Here is a 7,590-nt window from a genome sequence, read left to right on the forward strand (position 1 = left end):
GCAACAACCTCAGAGCGGGAGCCACAACTATACAGTAAGTGGACATTTTGGGAAAACAAATTTTGCTTTCTGAAAAATAAACACCCTGGGATTGGGAATATAGCTCAGTGGTAGAATATTTGCCTGGTATGCACAAGGTTCTGAGTTTGAGCCCTACCATGAAAAAGAAAAGCATGTCCTGATGGTTTGAGCAACTCACCAGAGCCATCTGTATCCACCTGGATGCCCAGGACCCGGATGTAGGAACTCCGGATGCCCACACCCACTCTGTCCCGGCCTTTGCCAGAGTTCATTCCAAACTTCTTGATGGAATAGATGCCCATGATGGTGACTCTGTTCCCAGGAACAACCTTGTCACACAGGTACCTGAGAAAAGTGCAGTAAATAAAGAAAAACAAGTGAAATCCAGGGGTGACGGTGTGGTCAGCTTAGCATGTCTACCCTTAGCATCACTATCAGGCTGGCTGGATCCTCACAAGGCCTAGAGGAAGGGACCTTTCCCTACGTCTGCTACACACCCATGTCTGTCTGGAAGGCAAAGACAGTGTTTATGATGCTGAGCTGGCTCTCACTGAACTCAGCACCACGTCACCAGCTGTGCTGGTGGAGCCCAGCCTTCAAATGCCCTAGCTCCATTTTATCTGCCACCAGGCTCAATGGGTGTCTCATTTTGACTCCTTAGGAGACCTTTCTCCTCATACCCTGCCAGACTCCTTACAAGGACCACTCTCAATTTCTGCCTCTGACACTCTCTGAACTCAACCAAGTCCGCCTGCTTGTAGGTTTTCAGTCAGTTCTTTTAATAAGATGGTACGTGGTTAAAAGTCTCCAAGTTTCCCCAGAACCAGTGTGCCTTAAAAGACCAGAGCAGGGGGCTGGAGAGATGGCTCAGAGGTTAAGAACACTGACAGCTCTTCCGGAGGTCCTGAGTTCAACTCCCAGCAACTGACATGGAACCATCTGTAATGATATCTGGCTCCCTCTTCTGGCCTGCATGCATACATGGAGGCTGAATACTGTGTACATAATAAATAAATAAATCTTTAAAAAAAAAAAAGAAAGAAAAAGAAAAAAGACCAAAGAAACTGTGTGATATCAAAGAAATCGTTGTGCCTCTCTGAGCCTAGAGACATGATACTTAATCTGACTTGTCTCAATTGTTGGGAATCAAGCAGAGTAAAAAACACAAAGATGTGGGCAGTGGTGGTCCACACCTTTAATCTAAGCACTCAGGAGACAGAGGCAGGTAGATCTCTGAGGATTTGAGGCCAGCCTGGTCTGACAGGTTCCAGGACAGTAGGACAGCCAGGGCTACACACAGAGATAGCCTGTCTCGAAGAACAAAAGAAAACATACACACACACACACACACACACACACACATTCCTTTTTTTGAGATTTATGCATTATGTGTACAGTATTCTGCCTACATGTATGCCTGCAGGCCAGAAGAGGGTGTCAGACCTCACTACAGATGGTTGCTGAAAATTGAACTCAGGACTTCTTAACCGCTGGTCCACCTCTCCAGCCCCACAAAGGTGTTCTATACACTAACACTATCAGATCACAGCTTCACAGGACTGTTTCAGGCATCCATACTGTTTATTAACCTCCTACACATTTCACACCTTAATCCTCAAGCCCTCTGGATACTCAGAGAATACTCTAATACCCTATACTCAGTTAAGGAATTGTGTTAAACCCTTGACATTTATTGTTAAGCAGTCTGAGATAGTCCAGACCCCCATTTTACTGATGGGGAAAAAAAATGAGGCTTAGGGTGTAGCTTTCCAAAGAGTCTGCGTCTGCACATACTTGCAGGTAATGCTATTCCTGGGTTTCAGCACCAGATGAAAGAAAAACTTAGGACATGACCACTCCTGGGTATGATAGAGGTTTTTGTTGTGGATAAGAGGAGAGAGCATCCAGGAGCATCTAGAAGAGTCCAGGCTGAACATGGCCAGCAGAATAGACTGTGCCATGGGGGGGGGGGAGGCAAGAGGGCAAAGAGAAGACCAAAAGGCCAATAGCAGAGCCAAGAGAGCACGTAGTCAACATTTCTGAAGCATATAGGAAAGAGAAGCTGGTGGAAGGGAAACATAGCTTGGGCTAGAGAGGTTTCGGGGAGGGAGAGGGGTGAGGAGTGTTGCGAGGAGCTAGGACTTTGCAAGAGGTGCTTGTGTGCCGAGAGAACCTATTGGCCAGTGTCCGCTTTGATATATTAAATAGGCACCTCAGTTAGCCATCTGTGGGGAGGGGTCTTTCAGACCTACAACACCCACCACAGAAAAACCCCGGTGGCCTTAGATGGCAGAGCATTCTGGAAGCCCCTGCCCAGCTTGGCTTCCCAAACCTTCTCATTGGTTCTTTGAGTGAAGCCAGTCCCTTCGGGAAGAAACAGGTTCCAAGACAGCAACACGGGCAAGGCCACCTAGAGTCAATCCTGGTCAGACATGTGCTCTGTTGGAATCAGTGCCCACCTATCTGGGCCCTAGTCTGTCCACCAGCACTGAACTAAGCATTTTGCAAGTATTAACTCTTTCAACTGACATAGTCATGCAGAGGCACGGCAATGCGATCTCCCTACTTTACAAAGTGCAAACTAAATCATGAAGCTGCTATGGAGGAGACAGAGCTAAAGGTAAGGCAAGAGCAGCAATGGCACCAATGCAAACGTTAGAGGCTACAAAAACCTTCCTAGGGGATTGAGCTATCATATTTTCATGCAAATTTTTTAAAATCTGTATAGGAGATGGATGACAGTAAATTATGTCATGCAAGCATGAGACTCTGAATTGGACCCCTAGAACCCAAGTAAAAGTGTGGCTGTACATGAAATCCTAGCACTGGGAAGTAGAGACAGTCAGAGTTCCTGGGGCTCACAGGGCAGCCAGCCTAACCCATGTGAAGAGCTCCAGGCCAGTGAGAGACTTTGCCTTAAAAACAAGGAGGATGTGCCAGGCAGTGGCTAACATGAGTTAGGCTGGCTAGACGGTGAACCCAGCACTTGGGAGGCGGAGGCAGGCGGATCTCTGTGAGTTCAAGGCCAGCCCGGTCCACAAGAGCTAGTTCCAGGACAGGCACCAAAGCTACAGAGAAACCTTATCAAAAAATAAAATAAAGGCAGAAGCCGAAGCCCTGACCCACCAGCAGGCTGGGGCTGCGGCTGCACGGACTGTCCCCCAATATCCATCAACTCCTCCGCGAGGCATTCGGCGGCCGCGTGAAGCACAAGATGGGCACTGGGCGGGTGTCAACTACGAGTAAGCACCTCTGATTGCACTCAGCAGCTCGCCGCTCCCACCACCACTTTTGCACAGGGGACCGGAGAAGCCCGTGTCGGGGCGACATGGGGATACCGAGCCCCCGCCAGGGCTGTTCACCCTTTGCCCGCAGAGCCGGCGCCCCCCATACGCCAAGAAGCCGATCGGTGGCATCTGGGGGAGCCATGTCCTCGGCGGCGGCGGCTCCTGGCGAAGCGGAGGTAACCACCAGGCTCCGCAAACCGCGGTTCTCTTTCGAGGAGAACCAGATCCTGATCCGGGAGGTGCGTGCCCACTACCCTCAGCTCTATGGTGCGCAGAGCTGTCCGGTGAGCGTGGCCGAGCGGCGGTGAGTGTGGGACAGCATCGCCAGCAAGATCAACGGCATCACCAGCTGGAAGCGCACGGGCCAGGAGGTTCAGAAGCGTTGGAACGATTTCAAGCGCTGCAGCAAGGAGAAGCTCGCCCGAGTGCCGCACTCCACGCAGGGCACGGGGCCCGCCACCGAGGACTCCTTCTCCTCGGAGGAGGAGACTACTTTCGCCATACTGGGGCAGGGTGTGGCGGGGCCCGGAGCTGGGGCTGAGGAGACCCCGACAGCCGCCTCTTCACAGCCACAAGCTCCGACCGCTGGTACGCAATGCTATGTTTTGTCCGAGGATCGCAAGCAGGATCGACGGGCATATACAGCAGCCCAGAGTCCTTGGCCTGGCCCTCTTGCAATGTCCCTGAAGCCGAGGAGGGCGAGTCCCCGTCCCCTGCAGCCTGTCCAGCTGCTCCACCTGGCCTTGTCTTTACCTCTCCCTGCCCCTCCAGCGCCACCCACGTAGCTGGCCCAAGTGGCACCTTCATCCCCTAGCCCACCTCAGCCCCAGAACAGTCCCTGGACTTTCTGCGGGCTCAGCAGGAGACTGCCAATGCCATCAGGGAGCTGGCTGGCACCCTTTGGCAGGGACTGGCCAAACTGAGCGAGGCCCTCAGCGCCCTGTTACCCCTTCTGCCGGGAACCCCAGCTGACCCGTTGCCTCCGCCTCTGCCTCCGCCCCCACCTCCCAAGCCAGTTCTGCCACCACCTGCCCCCAAGGTGGAGGTCACCTCAGAGCCTGTGTCCGTGGTAGCTGCTGTCATGGATGGGGCTGTAGTAGCAGCTAGGGGAGTGATCATCTCCCCTAGAAGCGAGGAAGGGGTGCCCAAACCACCCCCAGCTCCACCAGTACCCCTCCACTACTCGCCACCACACAAAAGGAAGAAAGGCTTCCTTACACAGAGGAGGCGGAGTAGCTGGAAGTCTCCGTGAAATCTACTCCTGTCTACGCTCCTGCCTGCAACCCCCTCCCTGCTTGGCACAGTGGAGGAGGAAGCTGCTCTTTGCCCATCCTAGCCGCACCCTGGCTTCCTGCTCTAGGGAAGTGAGCACCCCACTTCCTGTGCTAGTTAGTGCCTGATTCGCTGAGTGGGTCCCCACGGCGGGCTTCTTGACCGGCGAGGAAGAAACACCACCACACAAGGATTCTTCTCAGATCACGCTTTACTGGAGTGCACTTGGTTGAAGGAGAGCATGAAGCGAAAGGGGGCAGGGAATGAGAGAGCAGGAAGCAAGAGAGAGAGAGAGAGAGGGGCGAGAGACAGAGGGAGGCGAGAGAGGCGAGAGCCCGGGGGCACTATGGCGGCTGCTTATATAGGGAATTGGCACACGGGTCGCCCTGTGATTGGATGCCACCAACAGCTGACACCAGACTTCATCGAGATAGGCCCAGGGACCCTAATCCATTGCGCATGCGGGATGCGGGGGACACGCAGCTCTCAAAGGCATAGCCAAATATGGGGTTGTTTATAACCAACAAGACAGGATGTGGCGCCATCTTGTAATGGCGATCCTGTCCGGCTCACTACAGTTCTCCCTTTCTTTTATAAAGACAGGCAGGCAGCTGTTGAGTGGAGGGCATCAGGTCAGAGTCCAACCATGGTGTCAGATCTAAAGGAGAAAGGACTGGGACAAGGAGAGACCTTCCTCTCGAATGGTGAAGCAAATTACCTCTCCTGGGAACAGAGGGGTGCCTAATGATTTTTAGATCGAGTGGGGACCAAGTCTTTTTCCCCCTTACCCGTCCTAGGATTCCCAGTATCCTGTCTTAGGTTGGGGGATGTTCTGCCAAGTTACCCGTCCTTGGAGCTCCTCAAATAAAAGGTATCTAGCAAGACCTAAAGTAAGCAGGTCTTTGACCATAGGGTACCCTGTCTTAGGCTATGTGGAGTGCAATTCTCGTCCTGACATCATGCCAATGTTGAGCCGGCCAGTACAGCCTCTGTATGATGTGCGTTCAGGTGAGAACTCCACACTAACTCCCGTCATTGGGCCCCTGTATTAATCATTAATGAAAAGACTGTGAGGAGCTCCTCAAACAAAAAATATAATGATATAATTTTGGGCACCAATAACTCCAAGTCCAGACAAGAAGAAAGGGCACCTTCCAAACCCAGTATTCACCTTTTAGTCTGGCCTTAGGTATCCTCCTTCCTAAATGCCTATTCCACATAAAATTATGTGTGCTGCCTGCCAACAATTAGGGTAGTGCAAAAGGGATCAAAATCTAAAATTTTTAGCATATGCATTAAGCCCAAACATTTTACAGCGTGTGTCAAACCTTTTTCAACATCTATAAGTGGTTACCTATATCATTAGATCAACTGTAGTAAGAGCACAATGACAACAATGTTATTAAATACCATCAGATCCAGTCTCTGAGCAACAGTGACAGGAACCCCAATCTTCCCCCTCTTAAGTGAAGAGGGGTTAATATTTTAATTAAAATGAGTTCTGTGTCCCAAAGGTTAAAACTGTCAGATGTTCAGTCTGCACCTTAGTTTCAAAGCAAACCAGAATTCAAACTGCAGAAGGAGCTCAGCATTAGTGCTTCAGGGCAGGTGGGATTCATGAGTGAGGTGAGCTGGATTCAGTTATCTGAAGCATATCCTGGCACTTATCTCAGCTGGGTCTTCCTGGACTCTCGAGGCAGGACGACACCTTGCAGAGTGGCGCAGATTCTGTTAACAGGCATTCCTTTCCCTCAGGGCAGGGAAGACCGGACCAAGGACCTCTCTCCAATCGCCTCTGGAATTCTGTGGGTATCTGTAGCCTCGACTTCATCAGATGCAGCTTTTATTTTCTTTCTGTGAAAAAGCATAAATATATCCTCGAGCCCAGATATATACAGGTCGGGTTTTTTCATAATGCATTGCAAGGGCTTTTCCACCTTGCCTAAGCAAAGGTTAGCTTGGTGTTATCACGTCAGATCCATTTGCATTAGGATCTGCTTGCAACTTTTATGAGTTGCTTTGAAGGAGCCTTGTTATGCTCAACAGTCTTTTTTATTATTATTATTATTATTAGCCATATATGCAGTTCTTCCAATTGGAAGAGCCATTTGTAAAATTTAGCATAAAATCCTTTAAGGGATTTTTTTGCTATAACATTAGCAAAATACAGTTGTGTGAATTGTAGCAATGATCTTTTGGGAAAAGATTATTGGTTTTGCCTTTGAATTGAGCAAACACAATTGTCCAGGAATCAATCTTAAAATTATCAATGAATCTATTATTTAGTATAAGGAACATTGATCATAGTCAATATTTTGTCAAACCATTTTTTACCCATTTCAAAAATATATGAAGAACTCAGGAAACTAGTTATTAAAATTAATCCAATAAAAATATTTGTTACAGACCTAAACTGAAAACTCTCAACAGACGAACTTAAAAATGACTGAGAGACATTTAAAAAATGTTTAAATATAACATCCTTTAGCCATCAGAGAAATGCAAACCAAAATTCTGAGATTTTACCTTATAAAGAAAAAACTCCATTGCTGGAAGTGTAAACTGACACAGCCACCTTTGGATCACACATAGTTTTGAAAAACCTGAATAAATCCAGATTCTCCCCCAGCCGGAAGAGAAGAACCAAATATCCAGGGCCAGCCTGTTCAGCGACCCTGCATCAGGAATTAGCTGAAGACAGAGCCAGACTGCAATCCTGATAACAATCCTGAGAAACAGTGATCCTCCCCAATGAGATTATCATTGTACTGTTTTAGGAACTAGCTGATTACGACCTTGGGAGTGGTCCCGAGGCAAGGAGTTGTCCCCCTGTGACCACCATTGGATTTTTGGAATTTTCGGCCCTTTCGGATGACTGGGCTGTGGCCTCTTTTCTCAAAAATTCTTTCTCTCCAGGTTACTAGCGGCCGAACTCCTCCCCTGGCAACAAAGCCGCGTGCGTGCACGACCTCAGCAAGGATGGTCTCCGCCCTGCGGGGGGGGGGGGGGG

The 7,590-nt window shown here is 49.6% G+C and overlaps 1 protein-coding gene and 1 pseudogene across 1 annotated transcript in view; one reads left to right on the forward strand and one right to left on the reverse strand.

Moving 5' to 3' along the window:
• Positions 1-204: 204 nt before the first annotated feature.
• LOC101980050 (SWI/SNF-related matrix-associated actin-dependent regulator of chromatin subfamily A member 5-like) overlaps positions 205-7,590 on the reverse strand; it is a 32,391-nt gene continuing 25,005 nt past the window's right edge. Inside the window, exon 8 of the transcript XR_003376811.1 lies at positions 205-366. The gene's annotated coding sequence lies outside the window, so the exon portion shown is untranslated. The remainder of the gene's footprint in view (positions 367-7,590) is intronic.
• LOC101979759 lies at positions 3,093-4,734 on the forward strand (annotated as a pseudogene).

Source organism: Microtus ochrogaster, unplaced genomic scaffold (assembly GCF_000317375.1).
Source record: "Microtus ochrogaster isolate Prairie Vole_2 unplaced genomic scaffold, MicOch1.0 UNK276, whole genome shotgun sequence".
Taxonomy (NCBI): domain Eukaryota; kingdom Metazoa; phylum Chordata; class Mammalia; order Rodentia; family Cricetidae; genus Microtus; species Microtus ochrogaster.